At 38.9% G+C, this 27,249-nt stretch overlaps 1 protein-coding gene across 2 annotated transcripts in view; it reads right to left on the reverse strand.

The window, feature by feature from the left end:
• Positions 1-24,452, reverse strand: part of ASCC3 (activating signal cointegrator 1 complex subunit 3) — a 334,028-nt gene extending 309,576 nt beyond the window's left edge. For both annotated transcript variants that reach the window (XM_079939010.1, XM_079939009.1), the window contains exon 1: positions 24,211-24,452. The gene's annotated coding sequence lies outside the window, so the exon portion shown is untranslated. The remainder of the gene's footprint in view (positions 1-24,210) is intronic.
• Between the last annotated feature and the right edge of the window lie 2,797 nt (positions 24,453-27,249).

The following is a 27,249-nucleotide window of genomic DNA, read 5'->3' on the forward strand; positions in this document are numbered from 1 at the left end:
ATCAGGGGTCAACAAACTTTGCAGAAAGAGAGTAAATACTTAGGTTTGGCAGGCCACACGCAGTCTCTGCTGTATAATCTTTGCTTTTTTTTTTTTTTCCTTTAAAAAAACAAAACAAAAAAACACCATTCTTGGGCTCAGGGTGACCAAATTAGTCTGCTGACCCCTGATATAGCTCATATTTTCTGAGCAAAATACAATTAGATTAGAAATCAGAAACACAAAAGATTAAAAAACATAGATGATTGCATTACAAATCTGTAAGGAAATGGTATGAGAATGGCTGGGGCAAAAAACGGATGGATTATCCACACCACACTGAAGAACTTTAATCAGAAAAGTAAAATGATCCAATTTGCAAATAAACTCCCTAGCTAGCTGACTTCAAATTTCAAGTATCCATTGGGAATGAATTTAGGAGAGCATTTCTGGAAACGAGATGATTCCGAGAACCACATCTGGATTTTTCTAACACTAGATAACATACTTTCTGGAGCATCTGGAAGAAGAAATGAAAGTAGGAGTCAGTGGACAGCAAAGAGACTCTCAAACTTTAGTGTGCATCAGAGTCACCGGAGGGCTTCTCAAATTGCTAAGCCCCACCACCCTATTCTTCACCTCCAAGTTTCTGATTCAGCAGATCAGATGGCACTGTGATGGGGCACAAAAATTTTATATTTCCAACACATTCTCCAGTGATGCAGCAGGTCAAGGACCATACTTTGAGAACCAGTTTTAGAGATAGTATCTTTTATTCTGAAGTCACCATTCAATTTTGTCTCAAATCAATAGTAACCAAGGAGTTTCCGTCTATACTAAGAATTCGGTGGCTTGAGTTAGGTTGTACAATCTGCTTCCCAGCAGTCTTTCTCAACAAGGTCTTACTGAAAGTGAACTGAATGACTTTTTTCTCAATTCTCCTACAGATGGAACATAGTTAACATCATCCATTGAGAAGTAAAGCATACAATGTATGCCTTAGGGCACTGGAGTTTAAATTCTCTACCTAGATTGAGAGAATTCTATTCAAAGACAAGAACGCTATTCATGATGACTGACATTAAGTCAGAAGTCTTTAAAGAAAGGTCTTGACACTAAACTGAACAGTATTCTGCCTCGGAACCTACTTTTTAACCTCACACGTTAGTGTTTTCAAAATGTAGAATCAGAACAAGAGACATGGGATATATGGGCTATTCTGCCTCAGGCAAGGTCTTATGAATTAACAAGTATTTGGGACCACTACTTTCATCATTTAGACATATCTCACAATAATCTGAATGTCCTGTCCCTCTCTTTAAAAAGCAGGCAGTAAGAGTTCATTGATTTTTACTCTAATTCACAAACCTAACAAACCTTAACAAAACAAGATACCACTCACACTGAAACTCTAAGAAGAGATCTAACAATGGGGCCTGGTAATGAGGTCACACTGTTTGTTATACACTGCACAAACAGGAAACTCGAAAGCTTCCTGAGGGCTCATCAAAATCATCAGTATGAATTATACTTGTCAAAAAATGAAGTAAAGCACATTACTTGGTTTTCTAATTTGGTTTTATCTATTTTCTTCCTCCAGTTAAATGACCAACACTGTAAGATGTAACAGCTCATTTCCTCATAGTCACCTATAAATCATTTATTCACAAATACTTGAGTATCTCCTATCTAGTAGGAACTGTGCTAGGCACTGAGTATAAATAAGGCTTACAGAACTCTATTCTTCAAAACTCATTGTATTCTGTACCAGTAAAAAGATCACCAACATTTAAGGGTACCTGAAATGTATAAAGGTCAAACTGAGAAAGCCTATTTTAAATCTTTGGTTATTCATTTAATCAGCAAATATCTATAGATCACCCACAATATATTAGATACACTGCAAGGATCTAGAGATTAAAAGAATAAAAATTTTGGTATGACTGCAGCTGCCCTAAATAACAAGTTTACAGTATGGTTGAAAAGAAAGGAAACTAGTTGCAATAATTGTGTAGATATAACTGCAGGAAGACAAGGGAGAAAACACCTAAGAGGTGAGAAGGAAGGTAGATAAGAAGAAAGGAAATTGAGATTTAAAGGACTTGAATGAGCTGAGCTGGTGGGGAAGAAAAGGTTATTCCAAGGTAGAGATATAAAGAAGAAAACTAAAATAACAGATTATTGCTTAAAAAATCCCTATATAATAGTGCATTTGGAGACTCATGAAATAAGATTAAAGATGTAAGCAGAGATCCAACAACATGTCTCAATTTAAGCATTTTTTATCCTGATAAAAAATTTAACATATTGTACAGAAATGACTCAAATATAAGTGTAGTGAACAGATGAAAGGTGGGGTTAAATTGAAGACAAGCAAACCAGTTGGAAAGTTTTTTCAAGAAACCAGGTGAGAGACAGAGGATACAACTGAGGCAGGGAAAGGCAGAAAAGGATGGATCTGAGAGATACTTATATTGGGGACATAGAATAAATTCACAGGACAGGATGTGAAGATCAAGGGGAAAAGGGCAGGACACCCATATTTCTGGTTCAGGAGAAGCAGAACAGCAGAGTGTATGGGTACAGAGGGCATACTGGAAGACAAAAGATGATTAATTCTGCTTTGGAAAGTTCTGATCATGGGCCATCAAGTGGGATATACAGTTTGGGGTTTCCTATCACAGGTCTGGGCTGGAAGTACAGAATTTAGTGTTATCACTTCAACATAGTTAAAATCATGGATGAACATATTCCTTTAAGTCAAATTATTTATATATATAAACCTGTGGACCCTCTCCCTAAGAAAATAGACATATACACATATAAACATTTTGTAATCCATTTCAGAGGCTGCATGAATGTCATGAAACCTATCCATGTACCCCAAAAAACCTCTTGAGAGTAGACAGTAGAGGGCCAAGGACAGAGTCCTAAGAGATCAGCAAAGAGCTGTCATATGAAGAAAGTGGTATCACATGAAAAAAGAAAGTTTCAAATGTCATGCTAGAGAGTCCAGTGTACTTAGCCACTCTCAAGTCTTAGATGACTTTAGTACACATAGTTTCAAAAAAAATGGTCAGTGAAAGAAAATTTCAGTGGGTGAAAGATAAATGGAGGGCTTCTCTGGTGGCACAGTGGTTAAGAATCCGCCTGCCAACGCAGGGGACATGGGTTCGAGCCCTGGTCTGGGAAGATCCCCCATGCTGCAGAGCAACTAAGCCCATGTGCCACAACTACTGAGCCTGCACTCTAGAGCCCGCGAGCCACAACTACTGAAGCCCGCGCACCTAGAGCCCGTGCTCCACAACAAGAGAAGCCACTGCAATGAGAAGCCCGTGCAGCACAAGAAGAGTAGCCCCTGCTCGCCACAACTAGAGAAAGCCCGTGCGCAGCAACAAAGACCCAACGCAGCCAAAAATAAAAATAAAAATAAATTTATTTAAAGAAAAGATAAACAGAAAGGGAGGAAATGGGGAAATAAAATGGGTACTAGCTACTCTTTCAAGGAACTTGGTTGAAAAGAAAAGGAGAAGAGGCAAGAAATAGCGAAATGCATGCGGTTGAGAGTTTTTAGAAATACAGGAAAGAGTTGAGCACAATTCTATAATCAGAGTAGAGCCAATAGAGAAAGAGAGAGGTTGAATAACCAGAAGAAAGACTATGACTTAGGGTAGCAGGGTCCCTGAGAACGCAGGAGAGAGAATCACGGTTCTAGTGATAAGACTTGGATGGAAGGATGAACATGGAGGGATGGATGAGTCAAAGTGCAGATATGTTTGTAATATGGGAACCAGAAGGTGAATGGGGGAGAAAAAATATGGTAAAAGAGAGTTCCACCAAAATGACTCCTATTTTCTTTGACATCTGCCAAGACTATTCAAAAGAAGATGAGATGGAATTTTTAAAGACAGAGGCAAAAGTTTGACCTTACCACCAAAAATGAGAGGAAATTGATTAATAAACCATAAAAGGATTTTTCAGGCGGCAAATGAATGCTCATCTCATACCGGAAACCATAAATTTAGAATGGCAACAATCTGGCAAAGGAATGAAGGTTGGTATTACAGAGGGTTAAGGCTTTATAACACAGGGACAGTAGGAGGACAGTGGAGCCTAAATGATGCAAATGATTAAGTGCTGGATTTGAGATCCAAAGGAAAGGAAAAAACATTCACCTAGGAGGTCTTAAAGATACAATGTCATAATGTTTATGGTTAAAATTTCTGATATATAAGACACAGTGAATGCTCATCAAGATAAACTGGCCTGCAAAGCAATTGTTACCACAGTAATTTCTATTCCACATTTAGCGTGGCCTACTAAATGACAAATGCACACATAAAAAGATCCCCCCGAACAAATACAATTGCTAAAAGACTGAAACCCTAAAAGTCAATATTTTCCTGTTGGCCTGAAGTAACCCCCACTATGGTTATCTGAATGAATCTTTACAGTGATTAGATATATGTACAGATAAAAAGGAACTGTCTTGAAGAAGTTAACTGCCCTTTTTAACATTCAAATAGGAAAGATAAAAATTTGACAGTAATGCATTTCCCTTTGTGAAATGATATTAACCAATAATGAGTAAGTTAGAATTCTAGTACACATTATTTTGAAGTATCACATAAAAAATTGTAAGATTTATTCTTCATATTCCAACCCTGTGCTTCTCAAGTCTAAAAAGGGTCTCACAGATTGATAGCAACTTTAGGAAAATATAATTACAGTATTTTTAATTATAAAAAATTAACAAAAACTCCAGAAGAGACAAACCATATTTCTTAATGAGTATAAAGCCAAGCAATTACTTGTTGGTGATCATGGATACCAGGTAATTATTAGGAAGAAAAAAGAAAAAGTAAAAGGGATATAATGTAGGTAAGGAATAAAAACACTGAAAAGACCTGTGGCCTATGAATGTGGAGTGGCCTATGAATGGAGTAAAAATTAGAATTTAAAATTTCAATACTTAAAATTATATGCCCACAAACCATATCGTTAAAAAAAGTAAGCTAAAATATTTATATTTTAATTCACCAGTTTAAAAAATCGAGCCGTGGGCTTCACTGGTTGGGAATCTGCCTGCCAGTGCAGGCGACACAGGTTCGAGCCCTGGTCCGGGAAGATGCCATATGCCACGGAGCAACTAAGCCCGTGCGCCACAACTACTGAGCCTGCACTCTAGAGTCCACTCGCCACAACTACTGAAGCCCACACGCCTACAGCCCATGCTCCGCAACAAGAGAAGCCACCACAATGAGAAGCCTGTGCACCGCAAGGAAGAGTGACCCCCGCTCGCCACAACTAGAGAAAGCCCACGTGCAGCAACGAAGACCCAACACAGCCAAAAATAAATAAAGTAAATTTATTTTTAAAAAGTTTAAAAAATCAAGTTGTGATATAGTTTACACTGTTTAGATCAGAATTCAGAAAACATCAGCCTTAATAGCCTTAATATATGTAAAACATTATATATATAATCCTCTATTATGTCATTTCAAAATGGGGTGGTTTTTTTCATGGTAAATCCTATAGAAAATTTTAACTTAATCGTATTGAACTTGTATTCCTTACTTTTATTGTACTTTATTGCCACCAACTGGTTAATATAGTGGAATCACATTACAGGTGCATTTAATTATTTGAATCAATCAAACATAAGAGGCCAAATATAAGGCATAGACAGACATAAACAGTAATAGTAGAGATTCTGCCCACTATTTCATGTACTCAATACATGCTCTAGAGTGAATGGGGGTGAGCAACAAGAATATGATGCTCTCTTAATCTGTTTCGATCACTACATGCATAACAAACTGAGAATCTTGCTGCACTGCATGACTCCAATGTTTAAAACTAAGCTCCCTTTTAAAAAAATATACAACATGGCCATTAAACACAAGCCAACTTTTTCATCTGGTGCACCCTCAGAAACTGTGATATGTTCCAAGTTTGGAGGAAAAACGTGGCTGCATACAACATATTGAGAGACAGTATGTTGTGACAACCTGGTGTCCTCCTAAAGAATTTTCAAGGGAAATTTTAACTATTTATAGTTTCCAGCCAACAAGTTCACTTTAGATCCTAACTCATTCTTAAGCATGAAGCAACTGCTCTTGAATAGTTTCCAGTCAAATTAGAAAACACACTCAGAGCATGGAGAACAGAGAAAGAAAGGGAAAGATGATTAAGTATATACATACATACTTTTTGTATAAATCAAAATCTATAATGGCTCGTTAAGAATAAAATTTATCTAAATGAGATTGTTGTTCTCTAACTTTTCCCTCCAATTACTTACTTATATCAACTCCAGGTTTCCCATCCAAAGGTGGGGGAGAAAACCTAGCCAGGCTCATAACTATAAACCAGAGTCTACAGAAGACCCCCATGGTTATATTAATTTTAACAAAGGATAAGAAAAGTTTTCTTTTAAATGTTCTTGCGAAAATAAGAGGCTAGAATAACGTATCAGCACAGATGAGAACAAGAATAGTAAGAAAGAACATCCCACAAGGAACAAACCAGCACACAATATTGTAGAGAACACATGGAGGAGACCCACAACATACGAGGCAGCACATATTTCCATTCCAGTGAAAAAGGTCTGGGGCCAGATTAGCTGACAAAGGCAACATTCTCATTCCATCCCAATCTATGGGCCTCTTAAAGACAGACCCAAAGAATTTGTGCCTGTCCCCTAATAAGCCCTGAAAAGATTAATTTGAATTGAAACCTCTCAGGAGGTACCCTCATACACCAAACCAAAGCTCAAGTGATGCTCTGGAGCAAGCCTTAGCTGTTTAGAGAAAGAATTATCATGACTTTGTACACTTACTTGTTCCTCTGTACCACAATTATACAGAACACCACTACATTCCCGAATATGAGCTCTGGTGATCTTTTAGAAATCTGATGCAAGTTTTTATACTCAAACAACTAGGATTATATACTCCAAATCCAAAAAAGTATTTATCAAAGGATATGATGGCTTTGATCTTTACTCACTGTTTTATGCATAGTAGAGGAAATTCTTTTTTTTTTAACATCTTTATTGGAGTATAATAGCTTTACAATGCTGTGTTAGTTTCTGCAGTATAAGAAACTGAATCAGCTATACATATACATATATCCCCATATGCCCTCCCTGTTGCGACTCCCTCCCACACTCCCTATCCCACCCCGCTAGGTGGTCACAAAGCACCGAGCTGATCTCCCTGTACTATGTGGCTGCTTCCCACTAGCTATCTATTTTACATTTGGTAGTGTATATATGTCAGTGCTACTCTCTCATTTCAACCCAGTTTACCTTCCCCCTCCCCATGTCCTCAAGTCCATTCTCTGTGTCTTTATTCCTGTCCTGACCCTAGGTTCTTCAGAACTACTTTTTTTGTTTTGATTCTATATATATATGTATTAGCCTACAGTATTTATTTTTCTCTGTCTGACTTACTTCACTCTGTATGACAGACCCTAGGTTCATCCACCTCACTACAAATAACTCAATTTCATTTCTATTTATGGCTGAGTAATATTCCATTGTATATATGTGCCACATCTTCTTTATCCATTCATCACTTGATGGACACTTAGGTGGCTTCCATGTCCTGGCTATTGTAAATAGTGCTGCAATGAACATTGTGGTACATGACTCTTTTTGAATTATGGTTTTCTCAGGGTATATGCCCAGTACTGGGATTGCTGGGTCGTATGGTAGTTCTATTTTTAGTTTTTTAAGGAACCTCCATACTGTTCTCCCTAGTGGCTGCATCAATTTACATTCCCACCAACTGTGCGAGAGGGTTTCCTTTTCTCCACACTCTCTCCAGCATTTATTCTTTGTAGACTTTTTGAAGTTGGCCATTCTGACCAGTGTGAGGTGATATCTCATTGTAGTTTTGATTTGCATTTCTCTAATGATTAGTGATGTTGAGTATCCTTTCATATGTTTGATGGCAATCTGTATATCTTCTTTGGAGAAATGTCTATTCAGTCTTCTGCCCATTTTTGGATTGTTTTGTTTTTTTTTTTGATATTGAGCTGCATGAACTGCTTGTATATTTTGGAGATTAATCCTTTGTCAGTTGCTTCATTTGCAAATATTTTCTCCCATTCTGAGGGTTGTCTTTTCATCTTGTTTAAGGTTTCCTTTGTTGTGCAAAAGCTTTTAAATTTCATTAGGTTCCATTTGTTTATTTTTGTTTTTATTTCCCTCTCTCTAGGAGGTGGGTGAAAAAGGATCTTGCTATGATTTATGTCATGAGTATTCTGCCTATGTTTTCCTCTAAGAGTTTTATAGTGCCTGGCCTTACATTTAGGTCTTTAATCCATTTTGAGTTTATTTTTGTGTATGGTGTTAGGGAGTGTACTAATTTCATTCTTTTACATGTAGCTGTCCAGTTTTCCCAGCACAGCTTATTAAAGAGACTCTCTTTTCTCCACTGTTTATACTTGACTCCTTTATCAAAGATGAGGTAACCATAGGTGCACGGGTTTATCTCTGGGCTTTCTACCCTGTTCCATTGATCTATATTTCTGTTTTTGTGCCAGTACCATACTGTCTTGATTACCGTACCTTTGTAGTATAGTCTGAAGTCAGGGAGCCTGATTCCTCCAGCTCTGTTTTTCTTTCTCAAGGTTGCTTTGGCTATTGGGGGTCTTTTGTATCTTCATACAAATTGTGAAATTTTTTTTTCTACTTCCGTGAAAACCGCCATTGGTAGTTTGATAGAGATTGCAATGAATCTGTCAATTGCTTTGGGTAGTACAGTCCTTTTCACAATGTTGATTCTTCCAATCCAAGACCATGGTATATCTCTCCATCTCTTTTGTATCGTCTTTAATTTATCTCATCAGTGTCTTATACTTTTCTGCATACAGATCTTTTGTCTCTTTAGGTAGATTTATTCCTAGGCATTTTATTCTTTTTGTTGCAATGGTAAATGGGAGTGTTTCCTTAATTTCTCTTTCAGATTTTTTATCATTAGTATATGGGAATGCAACTGTTTTCTGTGCATTACTTCTGTATCCTGCTACTTTACCAAATTCATTGATTAGCTCTAGTAGTTTTCTGGTAGCACCTTTAGGATTCTCTATGTATAGTATCATGTCATCCGCAAACAGTGACAGTTTTATTTCTTCTTTGCCAATTTGGATTTCTTTTATTTCTTTTTCATCTCTGACTGCTGTGGCTAAAACTTCCAAAACAATGTTGAATAATACTGGTGAGAGTGGGCAACCTTGTCTTGGTCTGATCTTAGTGGAAATGGTGTCAGTTTTTCACCACTGAGAAGGATGTTGGCTGTGGGTTTGTCATATATGGCCTTTATTATGTTGAGGTAAGTTCCTTTATGCCTACTTTCTGGAGGGTTTTTTATCATAAATGTATATTGAATTTTGTTGAAAGCTTTTTCTGCATCTACTGAGATGATCATATGGTTTTTCTCCTTCAATTTGTTAATATGGTTTATCACATTGATTGATTTGCATATATTGAAGAATCCTTGCATTCCTGGAATAAACCCCACTTGATCATGCTGTATGATCCTTTTAATAGGCTGTTGGATTCTGTTTGCTAGTATTTTGTTGAGGATTTTTGTATCTATGTTCATCAGTGATATTGACCTGTAGTTTTCTTTTTTTGTGACATCTTTGTCTAGTTTTGGTATCAGGGTAATGGTGGCCTCGTAGAATGAGTTTGGGAGTGTTCCTCCCTCTGCTATATTTTGGAAGAGTTTGAGAAGGATAGGTGTTAGCTCTTCTCTAAACGTTTGATAGAATTCGCCTGTGAAGCCATCTGGTCCTGGGCTTTTGTCTGTTGGAAGACTTTTAATCACAGTTTCAATTTCTGTGCTTGTGATTGGTCTGTTTTTATTTTATATTTCTTCCTGGTTCAGTCTCGGAAGGTTGTGCTTTTCTAAGAATTTGTCCATTTCTTTCAAGTTGTCCATTTTATTGGCATAGAGTTGCTTGTAGTAATCTCTCATGATCCTTTGTATTTCTGCAGTGTCAGTTGTTCCTTTTCATTTCTAATTCTGATTTGAGTCTTCTCCCTTTTTTTCTTGATAAGTCTGGCTAATGGTTTATCAATTTTGCTTATCTTCCCAAAGAACCAGCTTTTAGTTTTACTGATATTTGCTACTGTTTTCTTCTTTTTCATTAATTTTGATCTGATCCTTATGATTTCTTTCCTCCTGCTAACTTTGGGGTTTTTTTTTTGTTCTTCTTTCTCTAATTGCTTTAGGTGTAATGTTAGGTTGTTTACTTGAGATGTTTCTTGTTTCTTAAGGTAGGATTGTATTGCTATAAACTTCCCTTGTAGAAGTGCTTTTGCTGCATCCCATAGGTTTTGGGTCGTCGTGTTTTTATTGTCATTTGTTTCTAGTTACTTTTTGATTTCCTCTTTGATTTCTTCAGTGAACTCTTGGTTATTTAGTAGTGTATTTTTTAGCTTCCATATGTTTGTATTTTTTATAGTTTTTTTTCCTGTAACTGATATCTAATCTTAAGGCATTATGGTTGGAAAAGAAACTTGATATGATTTGAATTTTCTTAAATTTACAAGCCTTGGTTTGTGACCCAAGATATGATCTACCCTGGCAAATGTCCCATGAGCACTTGAGAAGTACATTCTGTTGTTCTTGGATGGAATGTCCTATACATATCAATTAAGTCCATCTTGTTTAATATGTCATTTAAAGCTTGTGTTTCTTCATTTACTTTCATTTTGGATGATCTGTCCACTGGTGAAAGTGTGGTGTTAAAGTCCTCTACTATTATTGTGTTACTGTCAATTTCCCCGTTTATGGCTGTTAGCATTTGCCTTATGTACTGAGGTGCTCCTATGTTGGGTGCATAAATATTTACAATTGTTATATCTTCTTCTTGGATCGATCCCTTGGTCATTAGGCAGTGTCCTTCTTTGTCTCTTGTAATAGTCTTTATTTTAAAGTCTATTTTGTCTGATATGAAAATTGCTACTCCAGCTTTCTTTTCATTTCTATTTGCATGGAATACCTTTTTCCATCCCCTCACTTTCAGTCTGTATGTGTCCCTGGGTCTGAAGTGGGTCTCTTGTAAACAGCATATATACAGGCCTTGTTTTTGTATCCATTCAGCCAGTCTATGTCTTTTGGTTGGAGGATTTAGTCCATTTACATTTAAGGTAATTAGCGATATGTATGTCCCTATTAACATTTTGTTAATTGTTTTGGGTTTGTTATTGTAGGTCTTTTCCTTCTCTTGTGTTTCCTGCCTAGAGAAGTTCCTTTAGCATTTGTTGTAAAGCTGGTTTGGTGGTGCTGAATTCTCTTAGCTTTTGCTTGTCTTTAAAGGTTTTAATTTCTCCATCGAATCTGAATGAGATCCTTGCTGGGTAGAGTAATCTTGGTTGTAGGTTTTTCCCTTTCATCACTTTAAATATGTCCTGCCACTCCCTTCTGGCTTGCAGAGTTTCTGCTAAAAGAGCAGCTGTTAACCTTATGGGGATTCCCTTGTATGCTATTTGTTGTTTCTCCCTTGCTGCTTTTAATATTTTTTCTTTGTATTTAATTTTTGACAGTTTGATTAATATGTGTCTTGGCATGTTTCTCCTTGGATTTATCCTGTATGGGACTCTCTGCACTTCCTGGACTTGACTATTTCCTTTCCCATATTAGGGAAGTTTTCAACTATAATCTCTTCAAATATTTTCTCAGTCCCTTTCTTTTTAACTTCTTCTTCTGGGACCCGTATAATTCAAATGCTGGTGCATTTAATGTTGTCCCAGAGGTCTCTGAGACTGTCCTCAATTTTTTTCATTCCTTTTTCTTTATTCTGCTCTGCAGTAGTTATTTCCACTATTTTATCTTCCAGGTCACTTATCCGTTCTTCTGTCTCCATTACTCTGCTATTGATTCCTTCTAGAGAATTTTTAATTTCATTTTATGTGTTTTTCATCATTGTTTGCTTGCTCTTTAGTTCTTCTAGGTCCTTGTTAACGTTTCTTGTATTTTCTCCATTCTACTTTTGAGATTTGGGATCATCTTTACTATCATTACTCTGAATTCTTTTTCAGGTAGACTGCCTATTTCCTCTTCATTTGTTTGGTCTGGTGGGTTTTTACCTTGCTCCTTCATCTGCTGTGTATTTCTCTGTGTTCCCATTTGGTTAACTTACTGTGTTTGGGGTCTCCTTTTCACAGGCTGTAGGTTCGTAGTTCCTATTGTTTTTGGTATCTGCCCCCAGTGGGTAAGGTTGGTTAAGTGGGTTGTGTAGGCTTCCTGGTGGAGGGAACTGGTGCCTGTGTTCTGGTGGATGAGGCTGGATCTTGCCTTTCTGGTGGGCAGTGCCGCGTCTGGTGATGTGTTTTGGGGTGTCTGTGACCGTATTATGATTTTAGGCAACCTCTCTGCTAATGGGTGGGGTTGTGTTCCTGTCTTGCTAGTTGTTTGCAATGGGGTGTCCAGCACTGCAGCTTGTTGGTCACTGAGTGGAGCTGCGTCCTAGTGTTGTGAGGGATATCTCTGGAAGAGCTCTCACTGACTGATATTATGAGGGGCCGGGAGGTGTCTGGTGGACCAATGTCCTGAACTCAGCTCTCCCACCTCAGAGGCTCAGGGCTGACACCCAGCCAGAGCACCAAGATCCTGTCAGCCACACAGCTCAGAAGAAGAGTGAGAAAAGAAAAAGAAGAGAGAAAGAAAAAATTTTTTAAAAATAAAGTTTTTAAAATTAAAAAATATATTATTAAAATAAAATAATAAAGTAATTAATTAAAAAAAAGAAGAGAGCAACCAAACCAAGAAACAAACCCACCAATGATAACAAGCACTAAAAACTATACTAAAAAAAACAACAGACAGAGCCCTAGGACAAATGGTAAAAGCAAACCTATACAGATAAACTCACACAAAGAAGCACACACATACACACTCACAAAAAGAGAAAAAGGAAAAAAAAAATATATATATATACACACATATAAGAGGAAGAGAGCAACCAAATCAATAAACAAATCCACCAATGACAATTAGCTCTAAATAGTCAACTAAGACAAACATAAAACTAGAAACAAATTAGACACAGAAAGCAAACCCAAGTCTACAGTTGCTCTGAAAGTCCACCGCATCAGTTTTGGGATGAGTCACTGTCTATTGAGGTATTCCACAGGTGCAGGGTACATCAAGTTGATTGTGGAGATTTAATCCGTTGCTCCTGGGGCTGCACAGATTTCCCTTTTCTCTTCTTTGTTCACATAGCTCCTGGGGTTCAGGTTTGGATTTGGCCCCATCTCTGCATGTAGGTCGTCCTCTGGCTTCTGTTCTTCACCCAGACAGGCGGGGGTTAAAGAAGCGACTGACTCCGGGGCTCTGGCTCACTCAGGCCGGGAGGAGGGAGGGGTATGGAATGTGGGGTGAGCCTACAGCGGCAGAGGCTGGTGTGACGTTGTAGCAGCCTGGGGCACGCCGTGTGTTCTCCCGAGGAAGTTGTCCCTGGATCACGGGACCCTGGCAGTGATGGGCTGCACAGGCTCCCAGGAGGGGAGGTGTGGATAGTGACCTGCGCTTGCACACAGGATTCTTGGTGGCTGCAGCAGCAGCCTTAGTGTTTCATGTGCGTCTCTGGTGCCCACGCGGATAGCCATGGCTCACACCCATCTCTGGAGCTCCTTTAGGCAGTGCTCTGAATCCCCTCTCCTCGCTCACCCTGAAACAATGGTCTCTTGACTCTTATGCAGGTCCAGACTTTTTCCCAGACTCCCTCCTAGCTAGCTGTGGTGCACTAGCCCCCTTCAGGTTGTGTTCACACAGCCAACCCCAGTACTCTCCCTGAGATCTGACCTCCGAAGCCTGAGCCTCAGCTCCCAGCCCCCACCGGCCCCGGTGGGTGAGCAGACAAGCCTCTCAGGCTGGTGGGTGCTGGTCAGCACTGATCTTCTGTGCAGGAATCTCTCCGCTTGACCCCTGCACCCCTGTTGCTCCGCTCTCCTCTGTGGTTCCTAAGCTTCACCCCTGTCACTCCCCATTTCCGCCAGTCAAGGGGCTTCCTAGAGTGTGGAAACTTTTCCTCCTTCACAGCTCCCTCCCAGATGTGCTGGTCCCGTCCCTATTCTTTTGTCTCTGTTTTTTCTTTTCTCTTTTGCCCTACCCAGGTACATGGGGAGTTTCTTGCCTTTTGGGAAGTCTGAGGTCTTCTGCCAGCATTTAGTAGGTGTTCTGTAGGAGTTGTTCCCCGTGTTGATGTATTTTTGATGTATTTGTGGCAAGGAAGGTGATCTCCACGTCTTACTCCTCTGCCATCTTGAAGGTCGGTGTAGAGGAAATTCTTAAATCACCCTAACACTGACACTGTGTAAAAGAAGTTGGCACCTACTTCGTAATAGCAGAATGAAATCTCTACCCCTCTCTCTCAAGTAGAGAAAAACTAGACACTAAAATCAGGACTCAGATGAATTTATGTGGTAAACAAGAAATACAAAAACAGGAAAGTAAATCACTAATTTATTGGGCATTATGAATTAGAACAAACACATGGTAAGAATTTTATTGTGCTACTATATTACATGTCATGTATGCTTTACTTAATCTTTCTGAAAGAATGTATTGCCCTGACCTTTATTTAACATTCTGGTCTGAACTGTTTGTTTCAATCTTTATGAATAAAAACTTAATTACTTACAAAAACAGGGTACTCTCTTTCACTTTATATTAGTCAGAAATGTGCCCTGGCAAATATAGTCCATAAGAATGTTTTCTCTGTGCCTTGTTCTGAGCTGAACTCTCAGTTCCCTATCGACTCCATCCTCTGTTATTCAGTTTCCTAAACTGAAAGGTGTGTGAAAGGGTCAGACCTATATCTCTCATTCTTTCTTACATTTGAACTTCTAAGCCATTTTTCTTACCAACATATTATATATACTACAGTTCAGGGAAAAATAGGTTTTGTCAATGATACCTCCCACCTTTTTTAGAATGCAATTACTGAAAGAAACACCATGCTTCAAAAAGCATAAAAACATGAAGAACATTTTTTTAAAATTCACTTTCTCTGATGTCTTAAATATTTCAGGATGTGTACCCTTAACAAATTTTTAAATAGTAATATAGTCATTTCTCTAAAGATTGCTGGTTAACCATATTTACAGTAAAGACATTAGGAAAATCATGATTATTGTTGATTTTTTTAAAAAAATGACATTTGTGTAGGTTGAAGATTCATGTTTTTCAATGTTTTATAAAAGTTTCCATGTAAGTATAGACTATAAAAGAATTAGGTCACTAAGTACTACATGTTGCTTTCTGATATTAAAAGTACTTTAAAAAATTATCTGTACTGCCTAATGTCAATAAGTTATCAAAGTTAAGTACCCTTTTCACATGAGTGACTTCTAGATAGTTGAAGGAACCTGTAATCCTACTTTAAATTTTCTCTTCACCAAGCTAATCAATCCCATTTCTTTCCATCAATCTCCCTCATTAATCCTTGGCTTATATCCTGTCACACAGAAATATGTAGAAACATGCATGAGAACTATATACACCAGCTTCAAGGTAATGGATTGAGAGGCAGCACAGAAGTGACAAAAGAGGGAAAAAAAATTAGCAATACTTTTCAAAAGAGAAGAGAAAGAAAGAGAAAAGAGAAGAGAAGAACTGAGCAAATAAGGCAAAAATTACTACTTGTTAAATCTGTATGGCAAGTATAGGAGTGTATTACATTATTTTCTGAAAATTTTCCATATTCTTGAAATACTCCACAATTAAAAGTTTTAATTAAGTTTTAAATAAACACAGAAGCCTAATAAGAGAGAGAAGAGTTGTGAAAGCATCAAACTGAATGTCTGCCAAATCGCAGGTTCTGAAAGCACTGAAAATGCTCAGGCTTATGAGAGACTGAACGCTGAACACCTGGGTGCTCTTTTAATATTGCTACCCATAATGTGCTTCAATTCCATTTAACCCAAATCAATTCTGCCATTTTCAATCCAGAGTCCATTCTCCATTCTCCTTAGCATAAAAGAAAGAAGAGATCAAGTAGTTAATGAACTCTATATTCTCTTTTAACATCCTAGTAACTGCCCCAAGAAACACACTGTTGAATGTAGCTTAAAAACTGTTTTTGCTAACCTTTATGTTTCTTCAAGGATACGCATCACAGATCCCACAAACTCTCTTTTCTTTAATTCATTCTTAGTTCGTGTACTCCTTCTCCATGTTCAATTTATATTTTTTAAAAATATTCAGGCACAGCAACATGAGTTTCTTGAGATACCTCTCTCTTCTTGATCATCAGAGTTATGTATGAATACACCATCAGTATTACATTCTCCAGAGACCCAGACTCTGAAGAGCTACCTTTGTGTTTATACTCTCAGACTATGAATCATACAAACCTTTTTTTCTAAATTACAGTTGCCAGATTAGCAGATAAAAATATAAAGTCAGAGTTAAATTTGAATTTAATTAATTTTTTAGTATAATATGTCCCATGCAATATTTGGGACATACTTACATGGGATATATTTATACCAAAAAAATTACTTGTCATTACCTGAAATTCGAATTTAACTCTGCATCTTGTATTTTATTTGGCAACCCTACTCTGAACATTCAAAAATCTGTATTCCTTCACTCTTCTGGCAAATACTGTATCTTCTTAAGTCAAGAATAATAGTTAACAAGAGGTCTCAAAATTTTTGAAATAGGTACCAACTCTTTAAAAGTTCAAATGAGAAAAATGAACAAAAAGTAAAAGATTAGACAAGTCTGTAGTGGTGACACATTTTAATAGATCATTTGTGAGGGCAGCTGCAAAGACCTGAGAAACACCAGGTTCACCAGGGTGAAAAAGTAAACTTCAAGATGGTAATCTAACTAAAGAAGACTGAAGCCTAAAAAATCCCACAACGATCTGGAAAAGGAGGTGTTAACTGAAGTGTTCTTTCTTCCACTTTTTATTCAGCACTGATTAAAAAAAATTATACTGCATCTGGTGAAAATACTTCTACCCATCCATTAACTCATTCATTCAACAAAAACATTCAGGGACTTCCTGGTGGCAAAGTGGTTAAGAATCCGCCTGCCTCTGCAGGGGACACGGGTTCGAGCCCTGGCCCAGGAAGATCACACATGCCACGGAACAACTAAGCCCATGCGCCACAACTACTGAGCCTGTGCTCCAGAGCCCATGAGCCACCACTACTGAGCCCACATGCCACCACTACTGAAGCCCATGCGCCTAGAGCCCATGCTCCGCAACAAGAGAAGCCACTGCAATGAGAAGCCCGTGCACTGCAACAAAGAGTAGCCCCCGCTCGCCGCAACTAGAGAAAGCCCACGCACAGCAACGAAGACCCAATGCAGCCAAAAAAAAAAAGAAAAAGAAAAACATTCAGTGGGGACACAGTGATAAAGTTGCTGAAGTGAAAGTCCCCTCTCTCCTTGTTAGTAATATTTTCTTCTCTATTGGATGATTTCCAAAACCCCAAAATATGCTGTAGCTGCTCCCATATTTAAAAACTCCACAGCCCTTTTCAATTAACACCCCACTTTTTTGATCGCTATCTACAGCAGACACTCCAGTCCTATCAGGCTTTAACCTGTACTATTCCACCAAAAGAGCTATAAAGGTCACAAATAAGCTCAACATCGCCAAATTCAGTTACTTCTCAGTCCTTGTTTGATCCCTGTCAGGAGATTTTGACCCAGCCCTTCTGAACAGTTGCTTCACTGGGCATCTAGGACACCAATATGTCTTGTTTTTTCTCCTACATTATCTCTTGGCTCTTTCCACTCTTCTTGGTTCCTCCTCATCCTCCTATCCTTTAACACTGCTTTGCCCCTAAGCTCAGAGTTCAGACCTTTTCTTTAGCTACAGTCATTCCCCATGTGATCCTTCAGTCTCAAGGCTTTAAGTATCATTTATATTCTAACACCAAATTCTTATCTCCATCCTGTGCATCTCACCTGTACTCCAGATTTGTCTACCCATGCCTCTTCCACATCTCCACTTAGATGTCTAATAGTGAGCTCAAACTTAAAAATGTCAAAATTTATCTCCCATGCAAACCTCCTCTTATGGTCTACCTCACTTTAATAAATCACAACTCCACTCTGCCTGCTGCTCAGACCAAAAAACTTGGAGTTATGCTTTACACCATCCACCTTATCAGTAAAGTCTCCCAATTCTACCTTCAAAACATATCCAGAATCTGACCACTTCTCATCATTACCATCTCTTCCCCAGTTTACTGCAATGGCCTGTTTAGTCTCCCTGTTTTCACCCTTACTCCCTAACAATCTAATTTCCACATATAAACAAGAATGATTCTTTTCTAAAACAAATAACATTGTGGCTCTCCTCTGCTCAAAACCCCCCAAAGGTTTCCCATATCTCTAAGTAAACTTCAAAACTCCCAAGGCATCTGGCTTTCTCCAACCTTTTGATTTGATCCCCTGTAACTCTCCTCCTTGCTCATTTTGGGGCATCCACACTGGCCTTGGTGCAGTGATATAACCATACCAAGCAGATCCCTCTGGATGAACACTCTTCCCCCAGATGCCACAAAGGTAGGTCCCTCATTTCCTTCAGGTTGCTGCTCAAACATCTCTTTACCAGAGACGCCTTCTCGGACCACCCTATCTAAAACAGCACCCTTTCCTTCATCCTTCTCCTGCACCCAACCCACTTTACTTCAAGGCACTTATCACTGTGCTTGTTGTCAGCTTCATCCAATAGAGTAAGAGCCCCACAAGGGTGGGGACTTTGTTCACTGCAGTATCCAAAGCACCTAAACAGTGCCTGGGGCCTCGTGCAGTCTCGGTAAATATTCGTATAATGGCTGGATGGATGGACTGACAGGAAGAATAAAGGGAAGCCAAAGCTGCCACAAAAAAAAGAGGCAGAATTTACAGGTCTGGATTCCTATACATTTATTTTTTGAAGTTTATATCATCTTTATTTCAAGACCTCAAAAATATAGTTTCACAGAAATTAGCTTAATTATTTGATTAATTTATTTCAGTCCCTAAGAAAAGAGGTCTTACAAACAAGGAAGTTTACTCAAACACAAAAGAAATCAAAAGCTACTGTGATTTATTCAACTCATGATGCCATTCTTTTCAAAGAACTTATATATACAGAAATGTAATTCTTATTTTGGGGGTACGTTTTTTTCAAAATCTCAAGCTAATAAAGTAGAAAAGCAAAAGCAAGGGTAAAAGGATAGTCACCAGTTGCTAGAAACTCTAGGGTAGGAGTGGGCTCAGCAGGAATATCATAGTAGAAGACTGCAGGAACAACTTTCACTCAATTGTTATTTCTTAACTAGTATTTCCACTGCATGCTGGACACCAGGCTGGGTGAACCACAGTGAGCAAAATCAATCTGCTACCTGCCCTTGCAAAGCTCACAGCCTGGTGGGGAAGACAACCCAATTAAATAAGCTATCTCAATACAAACTAAGACTGCTATCTATAAAAGGAGGCAGTAATGAGTGTTATCGGAACACAAAGCAGGTGCATCTAGCCTAGCAAGAAAGTAGGTTGGGAAGGAAAAGCAGCTTTCTTACTTGAGACTTCAAGGATGAAGTGTTAGGTAAAAAGGGCAACATATTCCAGATGAGGGGTGAGAACATTTCACACTCAAGGAACTGAAAAGATGACTGGAGCATAGCGGTCAAAGAGTATGTAATGTGGCAAGAGATGGAGCTGGAGAGATAGGTAGGAATGAGGTCATGAAGGGCCTCATAAGTTATGTTGTTTAGAAATTGTTCTAATAGTAAGAGAAATCTTCAGAAGAGTTTTTGACTTGAGCTGTGTTTAATAGACATTACTATGACTGCAGTACTATGGACCACAGGAAGGCAAGACCTGAAGCAGAAAGATACTAGGAGGTTGCTGCAGTAATCCAGATGAAGAGATGAGGATGAGCAGATGATGGGTTCCTGAAACGAAGTAGTGGTAGTGATTTAGAGAAAAGTGGAGGAATCAGGTAATTCAATTAAATTTATTTGGCTTACTCTGATTATTTCTATCTGTGGTGGGGAAGGAGGCAAGGACCTCAGCTGACCTCCACATGTATAGATCAGGTTGATGACAGAATTCACTGAATTAGGGCTCAGAGTTTTTCTTGGGTGGGGGGGGCAGTTAGGAATATCATGAGTTCAATCTCGGATGAGTTGAGTCTGAGATGTCTGTATGACATTCAAGTAGAAACGGTCAGTAGGGACTGAATATTCAGGTGTGAAGTTCAGGAGAGAGGTCTGGATACAAACATGAGAATCATAAGGAGTATCATGGGAAGAGATAAAAATCACCCAAGGATTTGTGTGAAGACTAAGAAGACAAGAACAGCAGAAGCTGGAGGAACATGAGACTTTACAGAATAAATGGGTAGAAAGGTCTATAAAGGAGATTCTGAACAACAGGAGGCCAAATAAGGCCAGGGTGGTGTCTCTGAAACCAAGGAAAGGATAAGTTTTAAGGAAGAGGTATGATCAACCATGTCAAACGCTGTCAAGACATGTGGTAAAATGTCCACTGGATATAGAATTTTAGCTATGCTCTTCCAGTGTTCTGTTTCTAATAAATACAAACAGAGGAGTTTTCAAAACCTGGTGTTCAGCCAAGCCACCCCTCAAATTCCTTAAGGAATTTCATTGAACAGCCTCCCAAAGCCAACATCTTGACTATAATCTCCAAGAGTGCAAAAGTGATGTATGTCTTCTTTTCCCTGGTACCCTGTATGGTTCTTGGTCTGCGCCAAAGAACTCAATAAGTATCTGTTCAATGATGTGTACTCAGACTATTACTGTGAAGCTTTCCAGAATTGATTTTTAGGTTATTCTTTACCACACCAATCTTCAGAGTAAAAGCATTGCTAATATTTTTGCAAAGCTTCCTTCACTCTTTAAAGAACGCTCAAAAAGAACGTTTAGTGAGCCTCCCTGGTGTTAGAGGTACTACTTAAAGCAGGTCTCATTTTAGAAAATATATGTGCACTGGGAAAGGATGCACTGAAATTATTTTTGCAGATTGTATACTGTCATTAATTTATCCTTATAAATCATTTATGTAGACTTTTATAATTAAGTTTCTTAAATAAAGATTAAGACATACGTATATCTATCAATATTTATAAATAAGAGTAGCATTTATCATTTTTACGTTGTTCTATTTGATTGGCTTGTTGGACATTTTATTCACTTTCAAGAATTTTTCTACAAGGACAAGTTGTCTCATTGGTAAGCAAGGATTTCCTCACCTGGAATGGAATATAAATTTTCCTTTATCAAATTCATATGCCATGTTTCTTAGCTACACACAACTGAGTAACTTGCTAGTTACTGACTTCGTTTGAAAATGACCTAGCAAGTCTTTGAAAATGCTGGAAAACATTAGCAACTGCCTCCCTGACTACTCCATAATCCTGAGATAAACTACCTTCCTTCTTTTGAAGGTCTGGTGTAATAAGATAGATATTATCCAAAATTAAGAGGCTCTTGAATTCATATGCTTTAATATAGAAGTTCTTCACAATATGAATTGGTGGCACTGGAATCACTTGGGAGTTGCTTGAAAATAGACATTTCTAGACACCATCCCCCAAGATTATGATTCAGCAGTTTGACAATCTTTGGTTTAGTCATTAAATAACTAGGTATGAACTTCCTTCTCTTCAACTATAAATATTTCTTGTCAATTATCTTATTAAAACATATCCTGAGAATGCTTACTGTTACCGGTAATTGTCTTACATATTATATCTTTAAATCATGTACCTCTCAAAACTGCACCCTTATTTTCCATGTCAGTTCAAACCTTTGATAATGAATGCAATTCCTAAGAATTATCTTTAAAGAGGGAATCACAGAAGTGGAGGAAAACTAGTCAAAAACTCCAAAACCAGGAAGATAAAATGGGAATCTATCTTAATTTACAAAGGTCTCCAAGAGTTATTCTATTCAAATAACAACGAGGAGAGACAGACTGTAGTAGGAAGAAGTAGAATAAAAATAAAAAGAAATTAATTCAGATGCCAAGTTTTGTTTGATGGTAGAAAATCAAGCTAACTTCTCAGGATATCAATTTTCTGATCAATAAAATGAAGAGGAATAACAAAATGATTTTTTATGCCCCTTTCAGGTTGAATGATCTGATTAAAATCAGAATACTCAAACATGGGTTGAATTGCATTAACTCTGAATCACAGAGACAGTTTCAGAAATAAATTAGGACAACCTGTAAGACATTACCACAGCCAACGCAGAGCTGGAAAATGAACAAACAATAGACAAACTCACTTAAACATACTTGCTCATCTACATGCAAAATACTCAAATGAGATGGTACATATTGAATTAATGAACATCTATATGGGTCTGTCAACTATGTGCTAAGTATTATACCAGGCAAAAGAAATGAGAAATAAGATCCAGTCCCTACTTTAAGTAACTTTAGAGTATAACACACAATGCCTCCCTTTGGATGATTACTAAATACATATTAGATACCTTATTCTCTCCTCCTTGGTAATTATGCACTTTTTCTTTCCATAAATGTCTTTGCTGTAATTTCAGTTTCAGGTAGATATCTGCTCAAAGTTGAAAACTGTATCACATTACATCAAGATTATTCTGTACTAAAAGGGCTCATGTTAACTACCTCCCCATGGAAGGTACTATGGGGCAATAAATTTACTTCATTCAACAAGTACTATACATTTTCCTCATGAATATGCTTTGTGCATAGAATGCTTATGAATTATAAGTTATTAACACATAGATCACTCACACCAATGTAAAAACTGGAAAAATAAAGTATTATTTTTCAGGTAGAAACTGATTTCCAATTGTAATTTTACAACTAAGCCAACTTTGCAAAAAGAAAACTTACTCCTCTTAACTGGCAAAACACTAGCATGCATACCATCGTTTTGATCAAAGGCAAAATCAAGTCATGCTGTGCAAGTAAAATTAATCTGCTCCTCTTTCAATGCCACTTACATATAAACACTGACAATAACTTATTCTTGCAAAAAGCCTTGCTTAGGTCAACTAGAGATCCATGACAGAGGAGGAGCCCTAGTCCAGATTCTCTACTAAAAGGGTGATGGACTACAGAAAGTTCCATAAGTACCGACATCCTATGTCTCTTGATTTCCTAGGCCTAGCATAGTGCCTGGTACATATGAAGACATAAATAAGTGAATGACGAATGAACAAAAACTAAAACTATTCAGCAGGGATCACAACTTAAGCTATGAAAAATTAATTCATTTAAATAATATTATTTAGCTTACACTTAACTGGTATCTCTAAGAAGCATTTTTCTTATACAAGAATATTATTATAATTATCATTAAAAATGAAAGATACATGAAGAGAAGCACGATCCAGAGTGGAATCAAAAGCTGAATTCTCAACTTCTGAGAACACTTTGAAAATCAGAAAAGTGATTTCAATCTATGAAACATGCAATCTGGTGATGGTGACCGCTCTTCAATATAATCTTACTTAGGGAAAGAAAGACAGAAAATATGATTACTAGTTTGAACTACACACGTGATACCATTCATATAAAATTTTTAGCTTCCGCTAAAATATTTCTTTTAAACTAAATAGCAAAATACACGAACACACTGCAGTCAATGAATGAGTTAATGTGTGATAAGAAGCCTATTTAAAAGAACTGCCCACGTACCCACAACATCTCAGCACGCTTGCACATACAACACTTATTTCGAAGTAACATTCTACACTCCTCGATTGCTAAATTCACCATGGTCCAATCCCCACCCACTTTATTTACTTTTCAGTGTGGAGGTAAAAAACACAAGGAAGCTGATTTCTCTCCCAAGTCCACGTGAAGAAAACGAAAAAGTTACTACATTTTTGTAACGGGAAAAAAACACACAAAAAAACAAAAGAAAACCCTAACGAAAACAAATTACCCACGCACAGGAAAAATTTTTAAAAATTACCCATCTGGTCATCACGTTGTGGCCTAACACCTTGGCAACATGTGACTCTGGTTCATTTTTTGATTCCCACCCCCACCCTACAAATTCCATGAAAAGGACGAGACTATCCGAGACCACAGACAAGTCTCCGGCCCCCAGAGGGATGACAGGTCCGGGCTTGCCTCCGGGGCCGAACGGGAATCGTCCAAGGGGCACCCTGGCCCCGCCTCCTACCGGCTTCTCAGGGCCGCAGAACCCCTTCTCCTCCTCCCACTTCCTTCTCCTCACCTCTCGGCCCCGGTTCATGCGCTTCCCATCTCTCCGCCAGCTCCTGCCTCCGAGCCTCCCTCCATTTCGGTTTGATCTTTACTTCCCACGCCGGGTGAGGGGCGGAGGGCAGTGCAGAGGATGCCAGAGGGCAGCTGCCCCGCCGCGTCCTAGTCCGCACCCCACGCCGGGCTTGCCGGGTCCCCTCCAGCCACGGGGCAGGGTACGCGAAGACAGCCGGACAGCCGGACAAACCCACAGACCCGGAGAGGAGGGAGGGGGCGGAGCAAGCGCGGGCCTACACGTCACCCGCCCGCAGCGGCGCCAACGTCTGCACGTCGGCTCCCCCAGCCCCACCCCCCCCCGCGTGCGCGCGCCGCCGCCCCGCCCGCCGCCCGCCCAGCGCTGAGGGGGACCAGGCCTGCGGCGAGGGCGCGTCCCCGGGCGGGCGTGGGCGCGGGCGCGCGCGTTCCCGGGACTCGGTGTCTGTGGGGTGCCCTTGCGAGGCAGGGCCTGCCACCTCCAGATCGCTACCTGAGCATCTTTCCCTGCAGTTACTTGAGTCGGCTCCATCTTCTCCCCGCCCTTCTCTGTGAGGTGAAGACACGGAGGAGGTAATTCCTATTACAGGTAAAGGAGAGAGGAGCCCTGAGTATGAGTGAAGAACCAAGTAATTGTCATTGTCATCGCCAGCCAGAAATCCTGGCTGCTGGTCACTTTATATACGGTTCCTTCCTTTCAAGTCCCGCCTTCCTTAAGCTTTCTGGATTCTCAGTTTAGTTCTCTTAAAGTTACCTCTTCTAGTCGGTACTTTTGTCGGACGAACCCCACCAAAAACAAAATGCCTGAAGATTCCCTGGCTCAACTGAATCAGGAAGATGACATTAAGAAAAATTAACCTCAAGAATGTGCTGTATGTGTGTACAGTTCTAGGCTAAGAGCCGGGCATGCAAAGGCGGTATGAGTTAATAATGTGCTGTGGCTCCTTTTTTCACTTCCATACCCCTCTCGTAAGGAATGTGCCTTGACACCTCATAGAACCGTGTTTTATAGAGAGGCAGCCAATAGTGATCCAATTATACACTTCACTGCCCAAACTACTTCTGTAGTTCTGCGTTCAGTTCTAGATCAGGCACTTTAAGAAGACCTCAAAGAAGTTGGAATTATTTCAGAGAAGAGCAAAATGATGAAGAGTGCTCAAAAGTATGACAAATGATGAAGTACTCTTTGAACTTAGGAAGATTCTCACAGAAGAGAGAAAGCTACTGGGACTATCTCTAAATATGTAAAAACTCATCATGTAACATAGATTTGTTTCATGTGGTCTCAAGAGATGCAGACTTGAGGGCTTCCCTGGTGGCACAGTGGTTAAGAGTCCGCCTGCCGATGCAGGGGACACGGGTTCGTGCCCCGGTCCCGGAAGATCCCACATGCCACGGAGCGGCTGGGCCCGTGAGCCATGGCGGCTGAGCCTGCGCCTCCGGAGCCTGCGCGTCCGGAGCCTGCGCTCCACAACGGGAGAGGCCACAACGGTGAGAGGCCCGCGTACCGCAAAAAAAAAAAAAAGAGAGAGAGATGCAGACTTGAGAGAAACAGATTTAGACCTAAAAAGAAGATTCCCCTTCTAGCACTCGCCAGAGGTGTCTGCTTTAGGTTACATTGATGCCTTGACCCCTGGATTTGACTTTAAGTAGATTCTGAAGGCTTACTTAATAGGAACTAGGTGCGAGGGATACAGGCATCAAGAGAAGAATTAGTTGATGGTTTTGTTAAAGGCGTTTACAGCTTTGAGAGTCAATCAGTTCATGGTTCCAGCCTTAGAATTTACAGGTTAGCTCTGAGACAAGTCAAATGCATCAAAAGGTAAAAAATGCAAGGAGGCTATATGATAATGAGAGGTACTAACAATAAGTTCTAGGAGTTTACATGACAGATTGTTCTCATCACAGTTTCAGAGACTTAGGGGACAAGAAGGAAATCGAAAATAGACTGCTTAGAACTGCCCTGTCCAGTAGGATAGCCACTAGCCAAATATGAATATTTATACTTGAAATGTGGCTGGTCCAAATTGAGACATGCAGTAAGTGTGAAATACACACCAGATTTCAAAGATTTAGTACAAAGAAAAAAATGTAAAATAGCTTAATTCTTATATTGATGACATGTTGAAATATTTGGTAGATATTGGGTTAGTATATTAAAACTAATTTCACTTATTTTCACTTTTTTAATTTGGCTACTAGAAAACTTTTAAATTACATAGGTCGCTTGTATCTTGTTCTATTAGATAGTCCTGACCTAGAAGGAAATATACTTCATTGAACTCTAAGAACTATCTTTGTACCCTTTGTAGTCCTTGGGGGATTTTCCAAAACATTAATGGAAAGACAGTCTGATGACAAGATTCCTCATGAAGAGAAGGAAGACTGTCCATAAAATATGCCATGAGCAAAGACAAGGAAACAAGACTGCAGATGCATTCTGTGGTGAGTAACCTGTTTGTCTATAGTGGAAGGTTCTTATTAGAAGGTAGTGACAAAGTCAAAATTGGCTAGAAACTGGTCTGTAAGGAGAGACTCAACTTTGAATTTAGTTCTATAGGCAGTTGGGATTTGGCAGTTACCAACTGGGATTGTAAGATTATCTTGGCAATATTGAGTATAGTGGGTTGAAATTAATGGGTGGTTGGGCAACCAATTAAAACTCATTGTACTTAAAAATGTATTATACCAAAAAATGTTCAATAGAGGGTTGATTTAAATAAATTATAGCACATCTATAAAGTGGAATCAATTGATATGGAAACATATCAAGATATACAATTGAGTAGTTTACAAAACAATATATATACAATATGACCCCATATATGAAAAATTAAATATGTATGTGTATGTAACTAGATCATTTGACTAAAATTACCTTAATTATTCCAAAATTGTCTCAAAAACAAAATCTCAGGGTGGGGTATTTTCAGTGGCTCAACGAAGTCATCCATGTTTTTGGCTCTTTCATGTCTGTGTTCCATCATATTAGCAAATTAGCCTTTCAGTCTCAGCCTTT

The sequence above is a fragment of the Stenella coeruleoalba genome, assembly GCF_951394435.1.
Source record: "Stenella coeruleoalba genome assembly, chromosome: 12".
Lineage (NCBI taxonomy): Eukaryota > Metazoa > Chordata > Mammalia > Artiodactyla > Delphinidae > Stenella > Stenella coeruleoalba.